Raw genomic sequence first — 14,085 nt, forward strand, 5'->3', positions numbered from 1 at the left:
GTATTTTTACATAGAATTGGTGTGCGCCCAGATTCCTGCTGCCCCAGATGCTCTCAGTCTGATGCCCATTTGCGTCATATGATGTGGGACTGTACTTCTCTTACGTAGTTTTGGGCTGATGTGGGACAGTTGATACGGAGAGTATTTGGTTGTCTGTTCCATTTGTCCGCCTTGTCGTGTATTAAGGATACATAGATGGTTTGGATGAAGATGGGGGTTTGTATATTGGTACCAGTAGAATCTTGTATCAGGCTCATAAGCTGATTGCGCAACATTGGCTGAGAGCCTCTCCGCCTACTATATCCGAGCTCATCACGAAATGAAACCATATTGTTAGGTTAGAGAAGGGTGTTTATCTTAAACGGAAAGCCATGCAAAGAATTTGAGCTTATATGGGGACAATGGATTGATATGGAAGGCAAACCTTCCATATATTTGCAGAGGACCCCTATGGAAGTCTTGTTGGGGGGTGGGAGATAACTTTCTTGTCTTTGTTTCCCATTGTTTTCTCTGTGTCTTCTGCTTCTGTGTTTGTCCAGTACGCTGAGCAGCCTGCATGTGAATGTCCATCACATTCTGGACATATCTGTGTCCCGAAAGATCTTTTCAGGGACAGAAGGATGTCTCGTTACCTTTCTGCGGCCCCGCATTAACTTTAAAAACGCAGGGGCCGCCGGGAAGTAGCGCACGCCGGGAAGTAGCGCATGCAGGAAAGTCACTGATGTCCCGTGTGTGCGCCCATAGCAACAGCAGAGTGGAGCGGAGCAGCGAGGAGGAGGACGCGCGCACACGCATGGTAAGTTACCTGTATGTTGTACGTCATCTTCAGTGTTCCGACCACCAGTCCTCCACTGGAGGAGTGGTGTTCAGAACACTGAAGTGAGGCAGTACACAGGCATACAGCCTTCAACCATACACTGTATATGTCTGAAGGCTGTATGTCTGTGGGGGAACTATACTGCACCTAATGTGGGGGAACTGTACTGCACACCTAATGTGGGGAGCTATACTGCACATAATGTGGGGAACTATGCTGCACCTAATGTGGGGGAACTACAGGGTGGGCCATTTATATGGATACACCTTAATAAAATGGGAATGGTTGGTGATATTAACTTCCTGTTTGTGGCACATTAGTATATGTGGGGGGGGGGGGGTGAACTTTTCAAGATGGGTGGTGACCATGGCGGCCATTTTGAAGTTGGCCATTTTGAATGCAACTTTTGTTTTTTCAATAGGAAGAGGGTCATGTGACACATCAAACTTGTTGGGAATTTCACAAGAAAAACAATGATGTGCTTGGTTTTAACGTAACTTTATTCTTTCATGAGTTATTTACACGTTTCTGACCACTTATAAAATGTGTTCAATGTGCTGTTCATTGTGTTGGATTGTCAATGCAACCCTCTTCTCCAACTCTTCACACACTGACAGCATTTCTCCTGCGGTGTTGCTAGCACAGGCTTCCAGTATCCATAGTTTCAGGTGCTGCACATCTCGTATCTTCACAGCATGGACAATTGCCTTCAGATGACCCCAAAGATGAAAGTCTAAGGGGGTCAGATCGGGAGACCTTGGGGGCCATTCAACTGGCCCACGACGACCAATTCACTTTCCAGGAAAATGTTCTAGGAATGCTCGGACCTGACTCCCATAATGTGGTGGTGCACCATCTTGCTGGAAAAACTCAGGGAACGTGCCAGCTTCAGTGTATAAAGAGGGGAACACATCATCATGTAGCAATTTCACATATCCAGTGGCCTTGAGGTTTCCATTGATGAAGAATGTCCCCACTATCTTTGTACCCCATATACCACACCATACCGTCAATTTTTGTGTTCCAACAGTCTCTGAGGGATCTATCCAATGTGGGTTAGTGTCAGACCAATAGCGGTGGTTTTGTTTGTTAACTTCACCATTCACATAAAAGTTTGCCTCATCACTGAACAAATTCTTCCGTGTAAACTGAGGGTCCTGTTCCAATTTTGTTTAGCCCATTCTGCAGCACCTGAAACTACGGATACTGGAAGCCTGTGCTAGCATTTCTCCTGCGGTGTTGCTATCAGTGTGTGAAGAGTGGGAGAAGAGGGTTGCATTGACAATCCAACACAATGGGCAGCACATTGAACACATTTTATAAGTGGTCAGAAACTTGTAATTAACTCATGAAAGAATAAAGTTACGTTAAAACCAAGCACATCATTGTTTTTCTTGTGAAATTCCCAATAAGTTTGATGAGTCACATGACCCTCTTCCTATTGAAAAAACAAAAGTTGGATTCAAAATGACCGACTTCAAAATGGCCGCCATGGTCACCACTCATCTTGATAAGTTTCCCCCCTCACATATACTAATGTGCCACAAACAGGAAGTTAATATCACCAACCATTCCCATTTTATTAAGGTGTATCCATATAAATGGCCCACCCTGTATACTGCACCTAATGTGGGGGAACTGTACAGCCATCCTATTTTGGGGGGAACTATACTGCCAACCTAATGTGCAGGGACTTATACTGTACCTATATGAGTGCAGGTCTGTGTGCATGCAAGCAAGAGTGTATTTGTGTGTGTGAGTTTGTGCTTTAGGGTGCACACCCTAATACAATAAGCTGCGCACGCCTATGATGACAACATGGAGGTAACAGACGTGTCACAGGTTTTGGTCTCTAGAAAAGGGCACGGTAGCATTCTTTACTCCCTGGCAGGCTTATAATGGAGCTCAAGCGATCCAAAGTCTCTCTCACTAGCCCCAGTGGTCTTCACACTGACCTCGCATGGTTCTCACGTCCGCATAGTGATAGTCAAGGTTGTAATCCAAGAATGTCCAGCGTTGATGTGTGAACAAATAGACCTTTATTTCGAAGCAGTAAAAACAGACTGTACAAAACATATAAATACTTACACCCCTTCCCAAGTGGACATGTTTCTGGTGCTATACTGGTCCCTTAATCGTGATAAAGGGTGCAGGATAGCACTGAAAATGTGTTGGCTTGGTCTGTATTTACCGCCAATTAAATATTAGGTTTTAAAAGGACCAGGGATTGAGTTAGGGGTAAATGGGGAAAAAATAAGTAAGAAAACAAGGTACTGTTCTATGTTAGTATTACTTTTAGATTATAATTTTGGGGGGGGGAAAAGTGCGCTCACTTATTTTTAGAAAAAACAACTCCAGAATGGTGAAGCCACAGGCTGCTTTCCCAGTGAGTTACTAACCACCACGACAAAGTTAAAGGGGTATTACAGGAAAAAGAAACTTTTTTTTTTTTAATCTCTCAACTGGCGCTAGAAAGTTAAACAGATTTGTAAATTACTTCTATTAAAAAAAAACTTAATCCTTCCAATAATTATCAGCTGCTGAAGTCGAGTTGTTCTTTTCTGTCTGGCAACGGTGCTCTCTGCTGATATCTCTGCTAGTCTCGGGAACTGCACAGAGTAGAAGAGGTTTGCTATGGGGATTTGTTTCTACTCTGGACAGTTCCTGAGACAGGTGTCATCAGAGAGCACTTAGACGAAAAAAGAACAACTCAACTTCAGCAGCTCATAAATACTGAAAGGATTAAGATTATTTAATAGAAGTAATTTACAAATGTTTAACTTCCTGGAGCCAGTTGATTATATATATAAAAAAGTTTTTCCTGGATAACCCCTTTAAGGTTATGGCACAGAATTTATTTCCTATAGGCACGTACCCCACTTTAACATTGCCCCTAAATAGACAACCTGAGGTCTGTACAAATCCCCATAGCAAACCTCTTTTGCTCTGGACAGAGCCACCACGCCCCCTCCCATAGACTTGCATTGAGGGGGCATGACGTCACAACCCCCTGCAGCCCACAACCAGTGTTTGGAACAAAATGTTCCAAACACTGGGGCAGTGTAGTACCCTTTAAAGGGGTACTCCAATGGAATTTTTTTTTTTTTAAATCAACAGATTTGTAAATTACTTCTATAAAAAAAAATCTTTACCCTTCCAGTACTTTTTAGCAGCTGTATGCTACAGAGGAAATTCTTTTCTTTTAGAATTTCATTTTTGTCTTGTCCAAAGTGCTCTCTGTTGACACCTCTGTCCGTGTCAGGTACTGTCCAGAGTAGCATAGGTTTGCTATGGGATTTCCTGATATGGGTATCAGGTGTCAGTAAGACAAAAAGAGATTCAAAAAGAAAAGAATTTCCTCTGTAGCATACAGCTGCTAAAAAGTATTGGAAGGGTAAAGATTTTTTAATAGAAGTAATTTACAAATCTGTTTAACTTTCTGGCACCAGTTGATGATGTCCACCGGAGTACCCCTTTAAGTTGTGACCTTTATCATTGTATATAGCATAAGCTGTGCAAGGCAAATAGAATAGGATAAGGTTTGACAAGTCATGAGGTTTTGGGCTGATGTGGAATTGTTGGCACACACTGGCACCATTGGCATCCATCAACACTCAAGAGCAAGTTAACAAATGAACCATTGTGTATAGCAGATTTGTTATTGGCAGGTTTGATCTAACAAATATAGCCCATTGTACAATATAGCCCCCAAAAATAAATAAAGTTATGAAGAGTCTCTATTTTAAGTGCAGTTAGGGTGCATACGTACTGCTGCAGAACCTGTACAGCTCCTGTTATGTGAAGTCCAGTGCACCGCTGTTAGGCTCTGTCGGACTATGTGTGTTCAGGGACAATCTTCCCTATTGGCAGTACTTCTATGGGACAATACCTCTGTACATACAGGGGGAGATTTATCAAAACCTGTGCAGAGGAAAAGTTGCTGAGTTGCCCATAGCAACCAATCAGATCGCTTCTTTCATTTTCCAGAGGCCTCTTCAAAAATGAAAGAAGCGATCTGATTGGTTGCTATGGGCAACTCAGCAACTTTTCCTCTGGACAGGTTTTGATAAATCTCCCCCACAGGGTATGAAGTTAGTTACGTGCTACTAGAGCTGGGCGGTATGACCAAATATGTGTATCACGGTATTTTTGCAACTTATGGCGGTTCCACGGTATATAACGGTATTTCTTTCACCTCCCCCCCATCATGTGAGCCGCGAGCGCTGTTCTGCTCCCCCCACCAAATCATGTTACCCGCCAGCGCTTTTCTGCTCCCCCCCCAATTATCAGCCCAGCGGGTTACTACACACATGTGTCACCCACAAGCACTGCCCTCCACCTCTTTGTTGGGTGCCGCCGGCGATAGAACTCTATACTGTACACCAGTGGTCTCCAACCTGCGGACCTCCAGCTGTTGCAAAACTACAACTCCCAACATGCCCGGACAGCCAACGGCTGTCCGGGCATGCTGGGAGTTGTAGCTTTGCCACAGCTGGAGGTCCGCAGGTTGGAGACCACTGCTGTACGCTGTATCCCTATGCCCGGGATGCGAAAGATAAAGAAAATAAACTTTAACCTACCTACGTCGGCCTCAGGCTGTTCCTTGGGACTGGAACTTCGGACAGCCGTCAGCCTATCACCGGCCACAGCGATGTCCCTTCCCGGCCAGTGATAGGTTAAACGCACTGTCATGTAAGAAGCCGGCCAGAGCTCCTTACATGACAGTGGGCTCAGCCCATCACTGGCCGGGACGGGACATTGCTCCGGCCGGTGATAGGCTGACGGCTGTCCGAAGTTCCCGTCCCCAGCATAAGGCCGACGTAGGTAAGTTAAAGTTTATTTTGTTTATCTTTTGCAGCCCGGGCATAGGGATACAGCGTACAGCAGTGGTGTCAAACCTGCAGACCTCCAGCTGTTTCAAAACTACAACTCCCAGCATGCCAGTTGTAGTTTTGCAACAACTGGAGGTCCGCAGGTTGAAGACCACTGGCGTACAGTATAGAGTTCCAGCGCCAGCGGCCCGCAACAAAGAGGAGGAGGGCAGTGCTTGCGGGTGACATATGTGAGTAGTACCCCGCTGGGCTGATAATTCATTGGGGACAGCGCAGCGCTGGGCTGACAATTCATTCCCGAGGGGGAGGGGCCCAACCGGTATTGTGGTATGGGAAAAATTCATATCGTTCAGTCCAAATATTTCGGTATTTGGTATGAACTGGTATACCGACCAGCCCTACGTGCTACATTGTTTTTATGTCGGACATGTAATACAAAGACATCAAAAGATACAGTAGAGGTCATGTGTATCTCTATGGCAGCCCTGCTATGGCTCCATATAAAACACAGCCATAAAATGGCCTTTTATTTATTCATTACTATTTCTAGTCATACATTTCTGCTAAATAAGGCCTATAGAACTTTTTGTAAAATTCTCTCTAATAACAAGTGTGTCATTGTAATGTGGATAGAAAAAAGAAGACGTAATCCCGGAATCAACACAGAACATAGACTTGCTGGAAATGCAATCATGAAAAAAACCAACACAATTTTATTGTAAAAAATGGCATTTGTTCATACCCAACTAATGCCCCATACTTACAAAGCCGCATACTGTGCTCCTAATAGTAGCTGTGTGGGTGTTTATGAAAGATCTTCTAAATATGAGAGCTACTAGAAAAGGTCACTTTCTTGGAGCTAGTTTACGTTGCCGGAAGCTGGAGGCTAGCCATGCCCATACGTGACCTTTCCTAATTTATTAAAATACACGTTTTGTTTGCTGCCAATACGCGTCAAGCCAAGACTTCCCAGCATAGATAATGCTCAAGCTTGTTTATCCCACGATAGAAGAAATGTGAACTATATCATGGAGTCATCACAAATTCTGTCTTGTACAATGTATGCGGAATATTCCCAACCTATTGTAAAACAGAATAAAATATTGTATTTATGAAGTTTCTCCCTCTCAATACAGTGCCCAAATGCCAATGAATACATATCCTGATCATCTTTAAAGACAGGCAGTATTATAAAGTAGCATTCCCATGATAAAGATGAGATGGCATGTCCTAGAAATTCAATTTATTATTAGTGAGGGTCCAACTTAAGGGAACTTCCCTGATCTTCAGGGTAATAAGTGCTGTGGCTCCTTAAATGGGTACTCCGCCCCTAGACATCATATCTTATAAGATGTCTGATTGCGGGGATCCCGCCACTGGGGACCCCCGCGATCTCGGCTGCGGCACTCCAGTCATCTGGTTCATGGAGCGAACTTCTCTCCATGCTGGATAACTGGCGATGCAGAGCCGGAGGCTTGTGATGTCACAACCACGCCCCCTCGTGATGTCACAGCGATGCCCCCTCAATGCAAGTGTATGGGAGGGGCATCACGAGCCTCCACCGCTGCACCCGATGCACTAAATGAATGGTGCAGCAAGGAGATCGCGGGGGCCCCAGCAGCGTGACCCCCACGATCAGACATTTTATGTCCTATCCTTTGGATAGGGGATAAGATGCCTATGAGTGGAGTACCCCTTTAAAGGGAACCTGCCATCACTGGTGGCTTCTGCCTGTGACTTATGTTACTGAGAAGGAAAGGATTGGGCAGTTAAAAGCCGACTGTCTGATCCTTGTTTCCCCAGCATCTGCTGTCGGGGAGAGTCAAAAGGCCCTTATACACATTACATGGTTGTCCGGTCTTCATGAAAAGTACTGTACAGGTTTAGTACACATTTCTCTTTAGTGTATGGCCAGCTTTAGTAGAGTGCCTTTTCACTTACTATTGGAACACGGATAATAAAAACACAAAGTGACTTAAAATTAGATAAAGTTTATTTAGCTGAACACATCTGCTGGTTGATATGAACACATAACATTTCTCAGACAAGACAAACATTTAGACCCAACCAAATATTAGCCTGCATCATTTTTAATATTGAAAAAAGCAAAGATCCATGATAAACATAGAAGAGAAATTTGAAGGTTTTAGATAATGTTTGTAGAAAATGCTTAAAACACATTAACAGTAAAGTCTAACATAGCCATGCAAATTGCTGTGAAAAAATTCTGCAGCAAGCCACAAGTCTGCAGCTGTAAATCCACACCAAAGTCTTGGGAATTTATTGCTACAGATGTTCTGTAAAAAATGGGAGTAAAAAATTCACAGGTGCAGATTTTGTCAGAGATCCTCACTTACTCCACAGCATAACAATTAGAGGGATACTCTGCCCCAAGACATCTTATCCCACATCCTTTGAATAGGGGATACGATGTCTGATCGTGCGGTGCGAGGCAGGGTGTTTCACTGCTGGGACCACCGGTGATCTCCGGAGAGGCACCGCAGTCATCCGCTCCATGGAACGAACTCCGCTCCGTGCCAGATGACGGGCGACCACATCTGTCACACCCCATCCATTCTTGTCTATGGGAGGAAACTTGATGGCTATGTACTATCCGTCACACCCCCTCCTATAGTGAATTGAGGGGGCGTAATGTCACGAACATGAAAGCCTCAGGCTTCTGTACCAGTGGCCAGACCCCTGCCATCAGACATGTAATCCCCTTTTCTTTGGATAATGGATAACATGTAGCCATCTCTATCTCCAGCACCCTTTTCTAGACTAATAAGAGCCCTGAAGCCACTATCGGTGAAGCTTCCTTATGGAGGAGAGTCTGGTTTGACTAGTATGAGGGTTTTCTTTATTTTACCAAGAGCAAGTTTAGAATGTGAAAGTAGCTGAGCAGTTCCACTTCTGAAAATGGATTGTTGAATATAAATAAAAGTGTGACCTGTATACTGCAACCTGATCCCTACAATGGGTCTTTCCCCTGTTGATGCAGTTGGATGCCATTGAAGGTCCATATAACACTTTCCCGGCTTCTGAGTACGTCATCCTATATATTAAATAACAATAAACAGTTGAGATTTTGAATTGACAAACTGGTGCAGAAGACTAGACAATCCTTTGGTAGACCTAGGCTGACATCATGCCCTGGACAACCCCTTTTAAGGGCTCGTTCACGCAACCATTGTGCTCCGAAGAAAAAGAAAACAAATAAACTAAAAAAAAAAAAACTTAGCGACCTTCTTCCAAAAACAGTACCACTCTATCCTCAGGTTGTGAGTGGTATTACAACTCACCTCCATCCAGTTCAATGGAACAGCAATTTGTTTCTTCTTATGCTGGATTACTCCTTTAAGGATTCTAAATTCCCTATTGAATAGTGGAAAATCTACAACAAAACCCCAAACGGACATGCTGTGGATGTTAAAATCTGTACTACAGGACTATATACAGCAGCAAATTTCCACATTATGTGGCAAAGATTTACTTAAATAGCATCCACTTTGCTATGCGAACATATACTGCAACAGAATTCCTCATGGTGCACCCATCAGGTTTATAAGACCATGCACTCTACTAGTGATTTTTGTTTTATTTTTTTTTGCCAGACTTTCAAAATAAAAAACTGATGAGACCTGAGGTTGTGTTCACATGTACTATTTTGGTCAGTTACCATTTTTAGCCAAAACCAGGGGTGGGTCAAAAACACAGTAAAAAAAATGAAAATCTTTCCATAAAGCTGGTTTTGAACCAAAGCCAGAATGGATCCAGCGGGAAGAAAAAGTGTAAGTCCTTCCTTTATATTTCATATTCCTTTTAAATACACTTCTGACTCTGGCCCAAAAACTACAGTGAAAGTTCTCCAAAAAAACTACCAAGTGGAAATGCAGTCTTAGGCTAGGTTCACAATATGAAATTTTCAACCAGCATTCCGCTTTCGTTCGGAAATTCCTGTGCAGCAGAATCCCAGTGCTCCGCTGTACAATGCCGCAGTACTGACCAAAATACTACACGTGAACCCAGCCGCAGTGGAATATTACAAGCCACATCAAAAGTTTTCCTGCATGTCAAAGACAGGCTTTTACACTTCACTTTTCACAAAAGATGTAAAAAAAAGAAATCTGATCAGTGCGATCCTAACAATTTCTCGGGGACTCCATTTTAATTCTTTGTATAGGATCCCTCACTATGTGTTTTTTCCATTATAAAGGTGATGCGGTAAGATATGGTTTTACTCCAGTTTTGATGTTCTTAACATTTATAACAGTTTAGGCTGCGTTCACATTACGATTTCTCCATACGACTTGAGTACACGATTTTATAATTTAAAATCGTATGAAATCTTATATAAAGTCGGATCCGTTGACCTCCATTAAAAAATCGGATCCATTTCACACATCCGATTTGCTCGTGGTCAAACCCAATTTCAGACCCGAACAAAATTTGTGTAAAATCATATGCGGATCAAATCGGATGTGTGTAATGGATCCAATTTTTTAATGGAGGTCAATGGATCAGACTTAAAATAGTATGAAATCGTATATAAAGTTATAAAATCGTGTACTCAAGGCGGATGGAGAAATCGTGATGTGAACGCAGCCTTACAGAAAAGCTTATGGTAAATGCTTTTTTTTATTATGGTGTATATGGTGTTAAAGAGCACCTACAGCTCTGCACTATATACCAGGCTGGGCCCCCACACATGGCACAGCTCTATGCATGAGCCTTTAGTGTTCCACTTTTAAAGCTTAAATCCATTTAATATCTGAGATTTCAGTCATCATAACCAGGGGTTAGTCCTGGGAAAAAAAGTGTGGGAACTCCACTCAAGGTCTGGTCCTGCTATAGGAACGGTGTTCCTGCTGTGGAAAAAGTACAGGAACTCCTTTCCCATGCGTTCCTGCAGGACTCGAGCCCAGATCATAACCCTAACTGATTGTTCCCCAACGTCACTTTCACAGCGGTCCAGGGTGCGGAGTTATGGGGAGCTGTTCGGCAGGGTTGGTCCTCACACTAGAAAGCTGGTGATCAGTAATGGATTTAATTTCCCCAACATGGAAAGGAAATGCATGTATCTGCAACCTGGACTAGGAGAGTATGGTGTAAACCACATCTATATTATCACTAAACACTGAGTTAAAGGGGTTATCTAGAAAAAAACTTTTTATATATCAACTGGCTCCAGAAAGTTAAACAGATTTGTAAATTACTTCTATTAAAAAATCTTAATCCTTTCAGTACTTATGAGCTGTTCTTTTCTGTCTAAGTGTTCTCTGATGACACCTGTCTCGGGAACCGCCCAGTTTAGAAGAGGTTTGCTATGGGGATTTGCTTCTAAACTGGGCGGTTCCGGAGACACGTGTCATTCAGAGAGCACTTAGACAGAAAAGAACAACCTTAACTTCAGAAGCTCATAAGTACTGAAAGGATTAAGATTTTTTAATAGAAGTAATTTACAAATCTGTTTAACTTTCTGGAGCCAGTTAATATATAATTTTATTTTTTTTCCTGGATAACCCCTTTAAGCAGTCCTTCCTTACTTTTCGCCTTAGTGCTGTCATTTGCATCATTTTAGTTTTCATGGGCAGGACATGCTGGTAATAGTCATCTATGCAGCCCTCTGTGTTATTGCCTTCACTAGTTATTTTCACAATTCTTCTCCTGGTAATGGTCAGGTTTCACCTCTTTCTGTGTCCCTTTTATTTGCAAAAAAGATAACCAAGGGGGCTGTCCGAAGCTTTGCTCTCCTTTTTCCATTTAGAATATATGCATTCAAACAAGTCAAAACGAGTGAGCATGTGTGGTTAGCAGGACTAGCTGTTGGTTAAATGAGCATTTGGCCAACACTATCAGAAGTGTATGGGCAGCTTTAGGAAGAAGGCATATTAAAAACAAGCAAAAAAAAAGCTTATCTTATCCTTACGGCATCTTGTTGGCCAAAGACATAACACTTTTTCTAATAATTTAATGCTATAGAAGGGTTCAAAATAACCAAGTACAAGTATCTGTCTAGTAAGACATTTTCCATATTTAAGCTTTTGTACACCACCAAAATAGATTTGAAACAAAGCCTTTAAAGGGGTACTCTGCTGTTCAGCATTTGGAACAAACTGTTACGAACGCTGGAGCCGGTGCTGGGAGCTCGTGACGTCCTAGCCCGCCCCCTCAATGCAAGTCTATGGGAGGGGGCGTGACGGCAGTCACGCCCCCTCCCATAGACTTGCATTGAGGGGGCTTGAATGACATGACATCACGAGCTCCCGGCTCCAGCGTTCGGAACAGAGGAGTACCCCTTTAATATGTTATAATAAGTGTAGGCTTTCAGCTTGAGTTCACACAGTGCATTCACTGTGTAGAAATTACAGCCATTTTTACATATTCCTTCCATTTTTTTTAATATAGTTTTGTGTCAATAACATCTATTAGTGCAGTATCCTTCACTTTGGCCCTCCATCTAACATTCTTGCTCCCCTTAAAGGGATACTCCAGTGGAAAACATTTTGGTTTAAATAAACTGGAGCCAGAAAGTTAAACAGATTTGAAAATGACTTCTATTAAAAATTATTTTTGAATTTCCTTTCTGCCTGACCACACTGCACTCTGCTGACACCTCTGTCCATTTTAGGAACTGTCCAGAGTAGGAGCAAATCCCCATAGAAAACCTATCCTGCTATGGACAGTTCCTGACATGGACAGAAGTGTCAGCAGAGAGCACTGTGGTCAGACAGAAAGGAAATTCAAAAATTGAAGAACTTCTTGTGGAGCATACAGCAGCTGATAAGTACTGGAAGGATTAAGATTTTTTATTGGAAGTAATTTACAAATCTTTTTAACTTTCTGCCACCAGTTGATTTAAAAAAAAAATGTTTTCCAGTAGAGTACCCCTTTAACCTGTTAAGGACATAGGACGTTCTCTAACGTCCCCGCTACCTGGGCTTTAATGCCCAAGGACGTTAGAGAACGTGCCGTTGTATTTCCGGTCTCTGCCGCTCGCCGGGCAGAGATCGGAACGGCATGTCTGCTGAAATCTTTCAGCAGGCATGCCGTGCAAATGCCGAGGGGGGTCCCGGGACCCCCGCATGTCGGCGATCGCCGGAGATCGCTTGCGAAATCACGCAAGCGATCTTCAGCGATTCAGGTCATTCGGGTCACTTGTGACCCGATGACCTGGAAATAAATGATGATCGGCGGTGTACAATTACACCGCTAATCACCTACCGTTGCTGGGGAGCAGTGACAATACTGTCACCGCCCCAGCAACGCTGCTATTGGCTGGCGATCGTCCAGCCAATAGCAGAGCGGCAGAGGAGGGGTTAACGGCTCCTTCCCGCTGCTGGACCCGCTGTTTTGGTTCAGTCAGCGGGTGCAGCAGCAGGAAGAGGACCGTTGATCCCCCCTCAGAGCTCCGGAGTAAAAAAAAAAAAGTACCCCCCCTCCCCCCCAATAGGTCCCCCAGGGTCCTATTAGGGTCTGATCCCTGACCCCTGGTCCTATTAGGAGTTCAGGGAGCTGCGTGTGCCACCCCTTTTTTTGTTTTCGGCGCAGTTTTTTTTTTTTTAAATGAAAAAAAAAAATCCCCCCCTCCTGACCCCCTAATAGGTCCCCCAGGGTCCTATTAGGGTCTGATCCGTTACCCAGGGTCCTATTAGGGGTTCAGGGAGCTGCGTTTGCCACCCCTTTTTTTTTTTTGGCCACAGCTTTTTTTTTCTCTATTACTTTTCTACACTTTGTACACCAAGCACCACACACTACATACTCCCCCCCCCCCCCCCCCACCGTACAATAAAGGCGATGGCCCGCCGGGCATTTTCGGCAGTGGAGGCTTACGCTTTTTTAGCCTCCGACTCCGAATCTGCCAGTGAGGACGATGAAGATCCAACATTTTTGTGTTCTTCATCGCCCTCCTCATCATCTAGTAGTGATGATGAGTCCCCTGTACGGCGGCGGAGACGCCACCAGGCGAGGCCACGCACCCCCCATGAGAGTGACCCAGTGGCCGACACTAGTACGGGTGGCAATGCCGCTCGTAATAGGAGTCCGGCCCCCCAGACAAGTGCACCGGAGCCCCCTTCCGATGACCCTGTCTGGAGCCCCCCAGAGGATTATCAGCCACGGGTTCCTGAGTTTGTTGGCGACTCAGGAATCCGGATTGACACGGCTGGGTTCACTGATCTGGACTTTTTAAAGTTTTTTTTCAGTGACAGCCTGGTCAATCTAATGGTGGAGCAAACGAACTTGTACGCCCAGCAGTTCATTGCCCACCACCCCAATTCGTTTTTGGCCAGGCCCAATGAATGGCGCGCCATTGATGCAGCGGAAATGAGGACATTTTGGGGCCTCACGCTGCATTCTGGACTACAATCGGTATATGGGGTGAGTTGATCTCTCAGATCAAGTCCTCAAGCCATACAACGCCATGCAGAAAACACG

Source organism: Hyla sarda, chromosome 6 (assembly GCF_029499605.1).
Source record: "Hyla sarda isolate aHylSar1 chromosome 6, aHylSar1.hap1, whole genome shotgun sequence".
In the NCBI taxonomy this organism is placed as follows: Eukaryota; Metazoa; Chordata; class Amphibia; order Anura; family Hylidae; genus Hyla; species Hyla sarda.